The 16666-nt window shown below is 36.0% G+C and overlaps 1 protein-coding gene across 1 annotated transcript in view; it reads left to right on the forward strand.

Moving 5' to 3' along the window:
* The window catches only part of LOC117022022 (mitochondria-eating protein-like), a 160640-nt gene that overhangs the window by 66578 nt on the left and 77396 nt on the right, over positions 1-16666 (forward strand). The gene's annotated exons all lie outside the window — the stretch shown is intronic.

Consider the following 16666-nt stretch of genomic DNA (forward strand, 5'->3'; position numbering starts at 1 on the left):
TGCCATCAAATGATTTAGGTGGCAGTCCTCCAGTTCCAATTTACAAGTCTGATAATCAGATTTGGGGAGGTTGGAGTGGGTGCAGGATTCTCAGTCAGTACTTTGCACATGGAGAACAAGCAATACAGATTGTTGATGCGCCTCCATTCCCTACCTTTAGCAGCTCTCCTCTCATTGAGTCAGCCTAATACAGGTCATATAGCATTTAACATTCATCTTCTATTCTATCTATTAAGCTTGCACTACATCCAACATGGAGAATGATGACTAGCCATTAAGAGAGGCAACACAGGGTTTAGAATCGAATTGCCTGGGTTCAGATCTAGTCTCTGGTTACTTATTAGTTGTGTATCCTTTGATATCCTTTGACAGGTGGCTTAGTTTCTCTAAGCCTTAGTTGGTTTAAAAAAATTTTTTTTTTTTAATTGGGGAATATTGGGGGAAAGTGTTTTTCTCCAGGGCCCATCAGCTCCAAGCCCATCAGCTCCAAGTCGTTGTCCTTCAGTCTAGTAGTGGACAGCACAGCTTAGCTCCAAGTCCAGTTGCCATTTTCAATCTTTAGTTGCAGGGGCTCAGCCTACCATCCCATGTGGGAATTGAACCTTCAACCTTGTTGTTAAGAGCTCGTACTCTAATCAACTGGGTGATACAGCCTCCCCTAAGCCTTTTTAATATCCATAAAATGGAGATATCCATAAAATGGAGATGATAATAATACATCAGAAATATGTAATTAAAGATTAAATGAGATAATCCATACAAAAGCTCTTAGCTCATAGCATCTGGCACAGAATGAGTTCGAAGTTAGATATTAGCTATATTATTTGTTATTTCAGGAGAAAGCACTTCAGAACACATCTGTTAAGGATGGTTGAGGCCCTGTATTTACATAGACAGAGCTGGGCAGAGCAGTGTCCCCCAATGGCTCTGCTAAAAGCAACTTGAAGGTTAAATTTTTGTTTTTGAGTTGTAGCTGCTCAGTGGTTGTGAACAAGAAATAAAGGTCAACCAACAGCCAATTCCTGTGGAATCTGGCTAGTGATTTGACATCTGGGAATTGGCTCAGCTTGTAGGTAGAATTAAACAAATCTTCCTCCCTGCAACCTGACATACCTACCTTTATTCTAATTCCCCTTTCTACCTAATCCTCACTTCCCATAAATGTATAAGGTTATTGCCTCACCTAAGCCCATGTGGCACTTTTTAGGTGTCTTCCTAAATTGCAAGGATGCATAGCATTCTGTGAATGCTGAATATTATTAAATCCATTATAGGATTTAATAGGATTTAGTAATGATTTAATAGGATTTAATAATGATGATGCAGACGTGCTCTGTATTGAGAAAAAAAGTAACATCTTGATTTAAAAATTCAGCCCTTTTTTCCTTTCACAGACCACTTGTTATTCCACAGTTCATTACTAAGCGATTATTTATAAAGCATTCTTAGTGAATATTTATTTGATTCAAAATCATTGTGAAGGATAAAGTTGTCTTCCATAATTTCAGTTCTACACATTTTCCATTATACACAATTTGTTTTAAACAAAATAGAAAGAGTACAGATATGTCTTTGGGTATATACCCAGAGGTGGGATTGCTGGATCATATGGTAGTTATATTTTATTTTTTGAAAAACCTTCATACTGTTTTTCATAATGGCTATACCAATTTACACTGCCACCACCAGTGTACAAGGTTTCTCTTTATCCACATCCTTGCTAACCCTTATCTACTTGATAGTAACCCTCCTAACTGGTGTGAGGGGAGAGTTCATTGTGGTTTTGATTTGCATTTCCCTGATGATTAGTGATATTCAGCATCTTTCAATGTACCTGTTGGCCATTTGTATGTCTTCGATGGAAAAGTGTCTATGCAGGTCTTCTGCCCATTTTTTAATCAGGTTATTTGTGGTTTTGATCTTTCTAATCTTGAAGTAGCTAAAGATTCCTTAAACAGAACTCAAAAAGGGCAAATTATAATTTGAAAACTTTTGAAAAATTTGATCATCATAAAATTAATACATTTTCTCCATTAAAAGATATTAGTAAGAGAGTAAAAATACAATCCATGGAGTGAGAGAAGATATTCACAATGCATATATCTGACAAGGACTAGTATCTCAAATATATAAATAACTACAAATCAATAAGGAAAAAAATCAGACAACCTAATGATAAAATGAGCAAAAGACATGAATAGATATTTTACAAAAGAGAATATCAAAATGGCCAACAAATTTATAAAAGTGTGCTGAGCTTCATTTGTTGTCAGGGAAATGCACCACAATGAGATGCTACTACACACCTATCAGAATGGCTGAAATGATGGCATAGCTGTGAATCAGCTGGAACTTTCATGTACTGCAGGTGAGAGTATAAATTGGTATAACTTTGGACACCATTTAGCAGTATCTACTAAAACTTAACACTCATCTTCTGTGACCCAGCAGTTCCACTCGTAGGTATAAACCCAACAGAAATATAAACATAGGCTTACCAAAACATAGTGTACCAACCAAAACATTAGTCACACCTTTAGAGCACTCAAGCTAGTTTTATCACCATGTTTTTATAAGGAATATGGGAAAACTGGTGATGACTTAAGGAATGAATCATAAATTCATTCTTGAAAACCTGCCAATGCTTTGTACCTTAGTTTCTACCTTCCCTTTCAGGGTGTAGGCCCTCATAACTACTAAAAATCTACAATCGCTTTTTATCTGCTTTAGTTCTAGCATTTTATATTCCTTTCCCACACTCCACCTGCTTGACAGTAGTTGTTACATCTTTAATTTCCTGGATGCAAGTCGCAGGACTGGACTGGACTATTTGTTTTCTGTGGTGATGCCTTCTGTATACCATGATCTGATTGTAGGGTAGGCTTTCCCACAGCATTACCTAAATGCTCATCCATTCAATGTCTTCCCCATCCCTATTTCCAAGTCCTGGCCCTTCCTGATCTTCCAGGTCCTGCCCCCTCATTAGAAACATCCAAAAATAGAATTTCCACAAACTGAACATACCTGTAAAATGAGAGCCCAGATGAAGATACAGAACATTACCAACATGCCCCATGGGGTAGTTCACGCAAAGTCTAGATGAGAATCTGTTAAAATCATTTATTCATTCTATCAATACTTATAGTACATCTATGCCAAACTTCCCGGTGCTACCCTGGAAATTCATGAGACCAAATTTTTAGTCCTGGCTCTGTCACTTTCTAGCTATTTGATCTTGAATGCATTATTTTACATGTCTAAGCCTCAATTTCTTTATGTGTAAAAATGTATTAAAACATTTCTAAGGTTTCATAATTATCTAAGGGTAAGCCTTATTGGGAAAATATGGGTTAAGAGGGGAAACACATAGATTTCCAGATTTTTCTTTCATACATCCCACAAAAATGAGCAAAAAAGAGGAGAATTAAAAGAAGATAAAGTACAAGAAGGAAAAAAGAATGGATGATAACAAATGAGAAATATTTCAACAAATGTAGTGGAAAGGATGATGGAGCAGGAATAACTAGTTTAGCAATGAAAACCTAAGTGTCTGCAGAGAGATATACCAGTAAGTACCAGTAAACGAGCCAGTTGGTTCTCTGGAGGCTCAGCGTTGGGATCTGAGAGTTCCATGGAGTCGCAGTTTTCTTAAATGGTGAGAAAACTATTTAGTCATGGGATTTGGGAAGGATTTTTAAAAACCAGTTATCCCATCTCTCTTTCTACAGTTCCAGGCGTCCCCTTCTCTAACAGTGCTGGTCTAAAAGTGATCCAATCGAGGCAAAGGTCAGGACTTTTAGTGTTAGGGAAGCTAAATGCTCTCTACCAGGAAGTGACCCAGTGGCCTCTAACAGTCATGAGAAAAATCAGCCTGAGGATAAACCTAACACAAGGAAATGGCAAGCCTGGAGAATCTCAGAGAAAGGTTCAGAGCCTTGAGGAAGCCATTCTTGAAGACAGTGTGTGAAAAAATAGATATTTTCTTTATTTCAGTCAGTTTAAATTTAATTTTCTGTTACTTGCAACAAAAGTATTCAACGTCTTTCTGCTCTGAGTTTTGTTTTGTTTTAACTTTTCTGTATCAATTCACACTATCAATCACTTTTTAGAATTTTGTCCTCTTGGGTTTTGTCAGCCTGAAAATAAAAGGCCAAATTGAGAGGCAATAAGCGTTTATTTGAGATGAAAGAATAGCTACAGGGGAAGCACTGATTCAGGCAGAAACTCAAATACTATTCCAGTTATAGGACAAAGGCAAGGAATTCCTATTGGTGCTAATAAGCCAAGGAAGACATTTCTAGAGGTGCAAATAAGGTATTCTTTAGCTATACCTGGTGGTGCTAATTCTAAAGAATGTTCATAATCTTTAGTCCCTGTGGTCAGAAGGTCTGTTTTCCGGTTAGGTTTGCAGACATATGTTTGGAATACAATGTTAGTTTGGCTCAGTACAAAGATTATTTTGCCCAGTCAAACATTCCAAAGGTTTGCGGAGTAAGATATGCAAGGCTGCCCAAACTCTATTTTATAATGTTTGCACTTATGTCAACTTTTCACAGCTTCAACCCTTCACTCCTTTTCTGCTCTTTAAAACCATCCAGCATTTCCATGGCAACAAACATGGAAAGACGTAAATAGCACAGCACATTGCTCTTGATTCCATTCCATGAGGGTCATCTATCATTTTTAAAGTAGGCTTATGTGACCCAGGTTTGGGCTGTCTCCTCTCTCTAACCTTGCACACCATCCGAACACTGCATCTGACTCCCTATGGAGAATTCTGGTGCCTTGGGTAAGAAACGTCTTACCTTGGAGCCCAGCCCAGGCTCCTGCAACTTGTCTAGACTGAGGCCATAGGACACACCTGTGAAGAGAGGGAATCAGATATCTGTGCCAACACTTTCTACTGTTCTGTTTCTGCCTTTTTGATAACTATAACTTCATTTTAATTCTTTTCAATAGCTCGACTGGCTGTGTCAACTCCCTAAATATTAGCACTTCTCCCGGTTCAAATACCAAATAATTATCTCAACTTTTATAGTTGAATAAAACTAAATCCACAGAAATTGAGTGATCTATCCAAAACCATAGTGACAAAATCAAGTTTGGAATTCAACTTTCTAAGGCCCAGAAGAGTATTTGGTTTAGTTTCTACTGCAGATGAAATAGTCCTATAATAGCCTTCACAGAACAAACTCCATGGAATACTTTATACTTAGTTCTGGAGGTGACATTTTGAGCAGAATATTGACACAGAAGTCATTCTAAGAGGAAAGGATCCAAAAAGCAGTATGAGGTGAGGAAAGTAAAGGGACTAAGAATGTTTTCTCTTGGGAAAAAAATTCTTAGGAGAAAGCAGATAGCTGTCTCAAATATGTAAACATCTGGGCCGTGTAAAGGAAATCAGATGTATTCCATACTCCTCACGAGGAAGATTAGGAATAATGAGCAAAAGATCCAGTTAAGTCAACATGGGTTACATGTATAAGAGAAAATTCCAATAACTAGAATTGTTCCCAAATGTTGTTGCCTTGTGAGGTGGTAAGCTCCCATCAGAAAAAATTTTAAGCAACAAGTTAGATGTCAATCTATCAAGGATGTTGGAGACACACACTGTTGATCTGCATCAATCAGATTGCTTTTTAAGATTCCAGATCCTTTTTAAATTCTAGAATGTATCTCAAGTGAACTGCAATCAGGAAAATTTTAATTGGTGCTTCGCATATACTTCAGTGTGCATAAGAATCACCTGGAAAGCTAGTTAAAACATATATTCAGTGCCCCACCCCCCAGAGATTCTGATTCAGTATGTCTGAAGTGGGGCCCAAGACTGTGCTTTGCTAATAAACTCCCAAATGCTGCTTCGTCAGTCCAGAGACCATGTTTTGAATAGCTCTGGAAAACAAAATTACTTATTAGATATTTGGAGGAGATTAAAGAAAATTAGAAGGCTTTGGCAAACAAAAAGGGAAATAAAAAGTAATATGTGCTTGGAATTTATATAGGAAATAAAACATTGTAACGACTACTTCAAAGGAAAAAAATCCTTCCAAAACATAGGCCACATGTACCCAACAATATAAAAACATTTGGAGAAGAAATTAATAGGTACCTATGGCTGTGGGTGTTCCTTTCTAACCTTACTAAACAGTCCATCAAAGTCTTTCTTTTACACATTTGGTTAACTAATTCCAATGAGATGATACCATTTAACAACCTCCTCCTACTTGGAAGTCAAGAACCCACTCAGGCCCAGCCATCTCTTCCGCTCTAACATCTTCTTTAGCAACTCCACCTAGACTCGTAATAAAACTGGGTGGGTGAGCTTGTCAGTTAAAAGTAAAAGACAACTAATACAATTCAGTGTGTAAATGCCTTTACACTTGAAATGGAGACCTGAGGTAATCAACTTAAAAATACAAGCTTTCCAATGGCAAATTTAAAGGAAATCCTTATCCATACTTTTTAATTTTTTTGTTTTGACAACCATTTATTATAAAATACTTGAATTACTTGGATTTTAATTTGAATGAGTGAAATTACTTTCTTTTTTTTTTGCACGTTTACCTTTATTTTTTTAATTTTGATTTTTTTTATTAGTTTCAGGTGTACAGAACAATGTAATAGTTAGACATTTATCATTTATGTCCGTCACACAGTGACAACCCTCTTCCCCCATTCTTTAAAGTTCATCTCACATTGCAATCCCTCAATATGTCTTTTCAGATCCCATCAACAGACTGTGAATTCCAAATCTTTATCTCATGTTCAAATCTCTTAAGATACTCCATACATACTATATTCTGACTTGCAAATGTTATTTGTTGTATTAGTGTAGGCTCAAACACAAGCAGGTGAAACAGAGGGTGTGTAATATACAGAATTATTACATTCTGATAAATGAGTGTGTAGGAACAAATATAAGGAAACTGCATAGTGCCCTAAGCCTGAGGGAGAGTAGCCAAGGGAGAATGAAATTGGAAGGGGGTCCCCTCCCCAAGGCTAGGGTTCAGACCTCAGGAGAAGGTACAGTTCAGTCCAGTGAAAAACAAAATAGTTCACTGGTTTGTTTTTGTGAGAGCTGATGAGGGGTCAATGAGAAAGCAGGGGGCATCCCTCTAGAGTGTGGGCCAAGGATATCCGATGAGCATCCAGAGGTCTGGGTGTGCATAGGGAATGGGGGTCCTGGGAGCAGGCAGGTCACAGAGGCTGGAAGAGGGAATAATGGCTCTTGAAAACCCTCCAGGCTCCTGGAAGTCCACACGTGGACCTGCACAGGGAATTAGGGCACTGACAGGGGCAGCAAGCTTTCGGGATACCAGTTTCTATGTATCCCGAAGGGGTTACTGTGGAGGAGGAAGGGGTTGCTGTGGGAAGCTTATTTCCAGGTTAGGCTGAGACTGCAAGGTTACCTAGTGACTACACGTTCCAAGTGTGTGACTGAAGCAGAGCTCTACCAAATGTCCTCACACCCATTCCACCAGCTGAAAACAGCAGGAGACAGACTTCCAACAGCGTCTACTGAGAAAGCTTGGCATCAGGCTCATTGTAAAGGGGAGGTGCTTAGAAGAATTCTGTCCATTATCAAAGAGCATGTGTGAAGACCAAATTTGGAGCTGAGAGGCAGTAAGTTGATAATTGACATATTTGTGTTATTCCTAGATTGTTGGTCTCTTTAAGATTAAGGGCTGGGTTTCATCTTTGTAGTCTCTGTGGTGTGTAGTTTTTATAACAAACTATGTACCAGTAAGTATTGAGAATTCCCAGGTGTCTTTGAAGAAATTGACAAGCCAATACTAAACTTCAAAAGGAAACATGAAGGACCCAGAAGCCAAAACACTTGAAAAATGAAACATTGGAGGACTCATACTTCCTGATTTCAAGATGTACTACAAAGCTATAGTAATAAAGACAATGTGGTACTATCATAAGAATAGAAATATAGAACAATGGAAAAGAATTGAGAGTCCAGAAATAAACTATTAAATTTATGGTCAATTGATTTTTGATAGGAATACCAAGACCATCCAATGGGGAAAGAATATCTTTTCAATAAATGATATTGGCACGACTGAATATTTACATGCAAAAGAATGAACTTGAACTCCTACATTACATACAAAAATTCACTCTAAATAAATCATAGATGTAAATGTAAGAACTAAAACTATAAATCTCTTAGATGAAAAAATAGGGGTAAATCTTCATAGCTTTGGATTAGGCAATGGTTTCTTAGATAAGACAACAAAAGCACAAGTGACAAAATAAAAATGGATAGATTGTTTTTCATAAAAATCTAAAACCTTTGTGCTTCAAAGGACATCATCAAGAAAGTAAAAGACAGCCCATAAAATGGGAGAAAATATTTGCAAATCATATGTATGATAAGGGATTTGTATCTAGATTATATAAAGAACTTTTACAAATCGTCCTCCTCATCGTCAACAACAAAATAGTCCAATATTAAAACAAGGCAAAGGACTTGAATAAACATTTCTCTAACGAAGATATACAAATGGCCAATAGCATATGAAAAGAGATTCAATATTAGTCATTAGGGAAATGCATATCAAAACAACAATGATCTACTTACCTCATGCCTACTAGGATGACGATAATCAAAAAGACACCAATACGTGTTGGGGAAGATGTGGAGAAATTAAAACACTCATGCATTGCTGATGGGATGTAAAATGGCACAGTCACTTTGGAAAACAGTCTGATAGTTTCTCAAAATGTTAAACATAGAGTTATCGTAGGACTACAGATCAATTCAATTCCTACAGTAAGAAAACATATCCACACAAAAACTTGTACACAAATGTTTATAGCAGCACTATTCACCATAGCCAAAAAGAAGAAAAAACTCAAATGTCCATTAACAAACGTCTATTAAAATGGCTAAACAAAATATGCTCTATCCATATAATGGAATACTTATGCTGCCATTAAAAGGACTGAAGTAGTGATACATGCTAAAACATGGATAAACCTTGAAAACATTATTCTAAATGAAAGAAGCTACAAACAAAAGGTTACATATGATTTATGTTCCCATGTTCCTATGTTCAGAATAGGAAAATCCATAGTGACAGAGAGTAGTTTAGTGGTTGTCAGGGCCTGGGGGGAGGGAGAATGTGGAATGACTGCTAATGGATATGGGGTTTTGGTGGGGAGAGATGAAAATATTCTAGAATTATATGGTAGTGATATATGCACAATATGGTGCACATACTAAAAGCTGTTGAACTGTACACTTTAGAGTGAATTTTATGGTATGTAAATTTTATTTCTGTAAAGCTGTTATTTATTTTGACAACTAAGATTTCAATATTTTCTTTCATTTTTCTCTTTCCTAAGTTTGGAGATACATCCAAAGAACATATATTGAGAAAAAGAAAATTTCTCTTTCTTTTTTTGGGATAATTAAAATATGTGGAAAATTGGAATGTAACAATCAGTGACTTCAAGTTTCATACATTCTTACAAAAATGTCTAATTACAATTATTGGTTGCATTAGTTATGAAAACAAATGACATAGTGGAGAGGTTATGAGATTAAGTAATCAATGGAAGACAAGACTTGACCAAACCATCTAGTCAATCTTGGGGCTTCCAGTTCCTTAACTGTGAAGCAGGAAAGCTGGGATAGACGACCTTCAGCACCCACATGCTTCCATCATTTGCTCTAGACAATTAGCTTTAGAATCAGCAGTTCAGAGACCTTTACTATTTATAAATTAAACAGTAATAAGAATTATTTTCTGACAAAAATACTTATTAAATGTGGGTAGGATTATATATTATGCTTTCCTTTTTATCCTGATAGAACCTGTGTCTCTTTATCACCAGGCTAAAATATATCATTCTAACCATCTGTGTGTGTTGTGTGTGTGTGTATAATTATTATATTTGAATTTTTATGTATTCTTTGAAGGAGTCTTTATCCATTTAACAGCTTAGGTCTAATTCTATACACATTTGTGCATACTTTGATTATATAGATTTCATTTTTTTTCTGTGCAAAGTTAAAATACAGGCAGGTAAAAAAAAAAGCCTGAGCTATTTCTGCCAGCCCTCTCCTGAGACTCTGTTCCCAAGTTAGGCAGTTATTTAAAACTGAACAATTGTACTGTCTGTTTTCCTAATGGTTATCATTTTAAAAACTTATGGCACTTAAAACAACAACAAAAACAACAAAAGAATAAAGCAAACCACCTTCGACTGGTCAGTGTGCTCCACTGAAACACAACAGATATTCTTATATTTATCTATATTTGGATTTAAGTATATATTTAGACTCTTTATCCTAGGGAACTGAGTGCTTTGCCCTCTGAAAGCATGTGCTCTTCTGTTAGTCATCTTAAGAAACCAATTTTTCTCTTCCTACTTCAAAGAAGATTATGAGGCTAAAAAAACCCCCACAAAACTTATTTCATCAAGAGCAGGAAGGGAGAATAACTAGTAAGAAAAAACTAGAGCAAATCAATTTCCTTAAGACTGTTCATCAACCCATAAGGGATCCCGGCCTGTTCCCGAAGGCCTCCTTGGTGACTGCAGTCACAATTATCCTGGCCTTTACTCTTTGTAACCACAGAATGTTACATGAGACTCTATTTAATGCTTATTTTATTCTGGTTGTGCATTATCTTAGTTAAATGTCAATCTCTCCCATCAGAATCATATTTTTTTTAAGTGTTGTGTCAGAATACCATGAAGTCACATCAAATAAAAACCTGGTCATTTCCCAATTTAAAGCTCTCCAAATTTTTTAAAAATGGTGATGTCTAATCGATATTTATATTCCCTGAATAGCTCCTTGTACAATGATTTTATAAAGTGGGTTCTTAATACAGTTCATTGAATTAAATTTACTTATGAGATCATTCAGTTAAAATATATGAAATGGCCATTTCCTCAGGTCAAAAATTGTTAAGAATTCTATTATGCTGGCCAAAATGAATTTCAGGAACCTACTATTTAGTGTTACCGTCTTCCTTCTTTGTAAATGGGCTCTCCTATCAGGCATCTCACATTCAAGTGATTTTGTCAGTATTTCATATGGCTCAATATAATAATTTTCACTAAAGTGTTTTAAATTTATAGAAGTTATTAATTATAAAAGGACTATTTGAAATTAACTTATTCTTGTTTCTTATGAATTTAGTATTTAAAAAGCGTAACAAGGTATCAAGAGCCAGTAACTTGTGAGTGGAATCAAAGGTGAAGCAGTGGTTCTTAGTATTTTGGGGTGTTATAGAACCTTTGAGAATCTGACAGAAAATATGGACACACTTCCTAGAAAAACATGTGCATACACACACACACACACACACACACACTCACACACACACACCATTTTATATTTAATCCCACCAAGTTAATAGATTTCCATTCGCACCAAGCCATCAATTAATAACTCCTCTTCCGGAGGACTATACTCAGAAGATGAAGAAAGTGTTGTCCAGTAATTTTAACCATTTCCCAATTTTAGAACAAGAAAAAAGTTGTCTACTTTGAGATCTATCCCCTCCACAAATTGCCAGATGGTTGCTACTGTCAACTGAAGTTTGTCATTGCCAATTGAATGCCAATAGGATCTCCAATTTGGGGTGCAGTGGAGTGGAGAGACTTTATTTGGGAAAAACAGCTCAACTGTGAAATATCACAGCCGTAAGGTGGCCCCAGAGTGGCAGTTGGGATGGTCAAGGAGGCCTTACTATTACAACTCCAGTGTTGCAGCTCCAGCTGATGTTGCAGCCTTTGATGGAAACTGAAAATGCGCTCCACTCAGACAGAGGTGAAACTGGCTTATAGAGAGAAGAGTTCCTACCCCTGGTTCCTGATGGGTCTGTCCTCATGCATAGGAAGACTCTAAATCCTCCCAGTTTGATTGGTCCCAAAAGCATTGTCCTGATTGGTAGGAATGGAGCACTCTGATTGGTCAGTAAAGGTGCAAATGAGGAGATAGCTGCACACCTTTGATTGGATAGGGGAAGTCTCAGTCCTATCGTGTTTCCCCGAAAATAAGACCTAGCTGATAATCAGCTCTAATGAGTCTTTTGGAGCATAAATTAATATAAGACCCAGTCTTATTTTACAATAATTATAGTAAAATTTACTTACATTATAGTAAAATAAGACCGGGTCTTATATAACATAACATAACATAACATAACATAACATAACATAACATAACATAACACGGGGTATAATATAATATAATAATACTGGGTCTTATATTAATTTTTGCTGCAAAAAATGCATTAGAGCTGATTGTCCATAGAGGTCTTATCTTCGGGGAAACAGGATTTTGGTCAAATTTTGATCTTAGGAGCTCTCTTATAGGAGTCACTCAGATGGCAGGAGCACAGTACAGGAGATTTGGCAGCCCAATCTGTAGCTTTTCACTGAAATGCAGCATTCATGGGACTTCTGTAGACAATGATTGCTAGACTCTGGTTATGCATTTGAGCTCAGTTAACCATGAGGAGTCCTTTTTGGCAGGTATACTCTTCTCAGGGTCAACACTACTTTCTGCCTGTTTAAAAACAATTAAACTGGAAGAGCATATAATATATTGTCCAAACTGAGACACTTTTGAGGGTGAAAGCGGCATTAATCCTAGCCACTAGACCATCAGGGGATTAACAGTTACAGCAAGACAACAGAAACATGATCTATTAAAAAGAAAATGTCATTAAACATTTGTAGCATTTATTTTTAAAAAGTGTATCAGACTTCTGTTGTCCAGATGACCATCCAATTTCTCTGCTTTCTGTAAGGGACTAATGTTTACCACCACAAAAAACAACAACTAAATTCACAGATTTTTCTTTTTCTTATATTTCACTTGGAGTAATTCAGTTAAATTCTATAAGATTCAGTTTCCTCACCAGTAAATTTATAGGTGGAATATGTGCTCTCTTAAAGTTTTAAAAAATTTTCAAGCTCTATCATTCTAGAAATCCAATTTGAAAATATTTTTATCAGAACTGTTTTTAAGTAAGAATTTCCTGAGCCTCTTGCTTAGGAAAAAAAAGACTTTTAAAATCACAGTATATTTGTAAAAGGCAAATAAACTTAATTGTTTAAAAGTCACTTACAATCAAGCTTACAATCAAGCTTACAATCTATCATATAATCAGTCTATAATTTTGAAGTGTAAATTGTTAACACATACTCTTATTGATAACCATATAAGTCATATTTATAGAGTATATACTATGTGCCAAACACGACGCTAACTAAGCACATCATGTATGTTCTTAAGTGATTATCACAATGAGCGAGGTAACTTTGTCCCACTCTACAGACAAGGGAAAAAGAACTTAAACATTTGACTGAGGTTACACTGCTAGTGATTGAGAGAATCATGGTTAAAACACAGTCTGACTGAACAGCCTAAGTTCTTTACTGCTGAACTAAACTAATGAATTTACCAAGTAATATCCCTGCTTTGAACTTAGCTGTCATTCTACTTGTAGCCTTGACATAAAAAATACCAACTTTCCTAGATGTCCTAACAAATATCTCTTGCATAATCACTTAGTTGCTTATTATCACATTAAGTGATAATAATCACTCTCTTGGTTTAGATGGGGAAAAATTAGTATAAAAAATATCAAGTCTGTTGAGACCAATTATATAAGGAATCATTCATAATCAACTATGTCCTTGAATATGAAATAACTGCAGTTTTGAGGGATAAGACTCCACCTTAAAGAATTTTTAAAATGACAACCCAAAAACTACACTGTGTTTTTCACATGTAGTACCTAAAACCAACTTCTATCAAGTTTTAAAAAAAATCTTAAAATATAATTTAAATATATATATAATACATGTATGTGTAAAATTGTCAGTTTCTTTCAGCATTGAGAAAATACATTAGCACAACATACTACTACTACTACTTTAAAACATACACAACATACTACCACTACCACTGTAAAAGACACTGCCTTATATTATCTAAATATTACCTTAGAAAAACTCATAGGCCATTATGGATTTTTTTTAAATTAAAGTTTATTGTGGTGACAATGGTTAGTAAAGTTACATAGGTTTCAAGTGTACAATTCTGTAATACGTCATCTATACATCACATTGTGTGTTCATCACCCAGAGTCAGTTCTCCTTCCATCACCATATATTTCATTATGGATTTTTAAACCAACTAATGATAGATTTAAATGTGTTAACCTTGAAACCCAGTATCGTAAGTTAACATGCAATATTACAATGCAGATTTTCCTGGAAATATATGGAAAAGTCAAGCAAAACTTGGTAATGGACATTTCATTAAATAACCAAAGTGAACCACTTCAATTAACACTTAAATAAAAATTGCTGAGGACTGTGCGATTTTGTATGCTCAGGACTAGACAGCAACCAAATAGCAAATGTAAACAATCATAGGATATTTACCTGTACTTGCCTTCCTGTCCTTACATGAATGGATCAGTTTAGGTCTGGGACAGGCAGAGTGAAGAATAGAAATCTTTGAAAACCCTAGAGATGTTCCATTGACTTATTTTGACATTTTCTCAACTCTAAAACATGTATCCTTACTTGTGTAAATGCTTTGTATTCTGTATTAGATTTCAAGCATTCAACAACACGGATATCTCTTAAGTGAATATGTGTTGCTAGCTAGCAAAACAAAAACAATAGGAACATCAGAAGATGTAAATGCTAAATTAGTCCATATTCTTGGTGATCTAAAAGGTATAAATTTTAGGAAGCATTTCAGAAAAAACTTAAAAGTTTTGTGTCTTTCATCTAGAATGAAACTGAAGTTCACATAAATCTTTACACTTACCTAAATTATAACCAATTAGGATGAGAGTAGTATAAACTTCCATTGGGAGAACATTAGACTTGCCCCAAATTACATAATTAAAACAAAAATAATAAACATTTGCACAAAGTGTACCTAATAGAAAACCAAAGCTGGAGATAAATTATCTTGTAAAATACATCAAAAAATAGGTCCAAAACCCAGCACAATCTTTAAACACAGGCCAGAAATCCTATTAAATCAAAAGTAAAACTTGACGGTTGTTTTAGCTTTATTATCCAGAAACTGAAAACCAGCCATGTACAGGAAAAACAAGGGAGGTTTCTTCAAAACCACACACACAGTGGTCTTCCTGTTCCCAGCTCTGCCCATGGAGACCAGCTTCCTTCTCCAGCATGAGGAACACATGGTGCAAATGGAAAATGTGGAGTCAGCCAAATTCCCACCCACATCAGTTCCTCTCCTCAGAATGCCCTGACAGCCTACAGAAACCAATACCTCAATGTGATGGCAACATGGAAACCAGGGCCCACTTCTCTTGTAAATGGAAATCTTCAGGTGCATTGCAGAGATTTAACCAACCCACAGAGCAGATGAAGGAAATATCAAAAGTTTTAAAAAGCAAAAGTTGAAAAGGTATATTTTATTGGAAAGAGAGACTTGAGGCATGAAGGAATGGAATTTTCCTAATTATGTATGGAGAAAGAAGCAAAATACATAAAAAGTAGTCACACAAAGAAAACTAATAGAAGAAATTAAATCCATTTCAAAGGAGTTAGGAAAAAAATAAATTGCCTGATGTAAACCAAACTTAAAACCTTTGTCTCTCTAGGATCATTAGTGAATGAACTATGGTATGCAGAGTTTTCTGGAAAGCTGGAAGTATATCCTTTAACTCATATGCATTTAAAACAAATTTAACCATCTTGAATGCAAATCTTTCTAAAATCTGTTATACATTGTTTTGACTTAAATGTGATTATTCTTAAAGTCTCATGATAAGAAGCATTGTGCAATGATTTACAAACTCCAACCTGAGATCAGGTGCTGGGCTGATACATAAGAATCACCCAGCAAACCTCATAAAGATATAGAGAAAAGATTCTGACATACTAGAGCAGGAGGGAAGCCCAGAAATCAGTGCTTTTTAAAACCTTCCCAGAGGATTCTCATTCATGGCAAATTTCATGAACCAAGAGTGAAAGAGGAAGAACACATGCCAGACCATGAGTATTCAGGTAGCTTTATTTCCAATAGTTGTGCATGCGTTCAACACACATTGATTGGGCATCTGATATGTCCCAATATTGAGCACTTAATATGGGCTTCGGTACACAAAGATGAATAGAACATGGTCTGTCAAAGAGTTCACATTCAAATAGGGAAGCCAAATACATAATCATAGTACAATGATTCAATCCAATAATAGAATGCAGTGAAAATCTATCACTGGACAGTGAAAGACCTCCTATCTTAGCCTAGGCTTCCTGGAGGAGATGGCATCTGCGGTGAATCCTAAAGGTTGAGAGATATTAGTCAAGTGAATTTGGAGAGGGAATGAAGAGGCAGAGGGGGCAATATGCGAAGTCCCCCCTCTCCCCGTATTATACATGCAGTATCAGGAGTCGATGGTATAATGCATGAAAGGAAGGGCTGGATAGAAGTTCAAAGTTAATCTTGCAGGCAATGGAAAGCTGTTACAGCATGGAGTCAGTGAATGTCACCATCAGATTTGCATTTCAGCCAGATGTCTTGGGCTGGATAAGTGGTATATAGATTTAAGAAGGATAGGAAATGGAAGGAGAAAGATGAGTTAGAAATCCATGGGAAAATTCCAGGCAAGAGATATTGAAGTTCTGATATCAG

This window comes from Rhinolophus ferrumequinum, chromosome 5 (assembly GCF_004115265.2).
Source record: "Rhinolophus ferrumequinum isolate MPI-CBG mRhiFer1 chromosome 5, mRhiFer1_v1.p, whole genome shotgun sequence".
NCBI lineage: Eukaryota > Metazoa > Chordata > Mammalia > Chiroptera > Rhinolophidae > Rhinolophus > Rhinolophus ferrumequinum.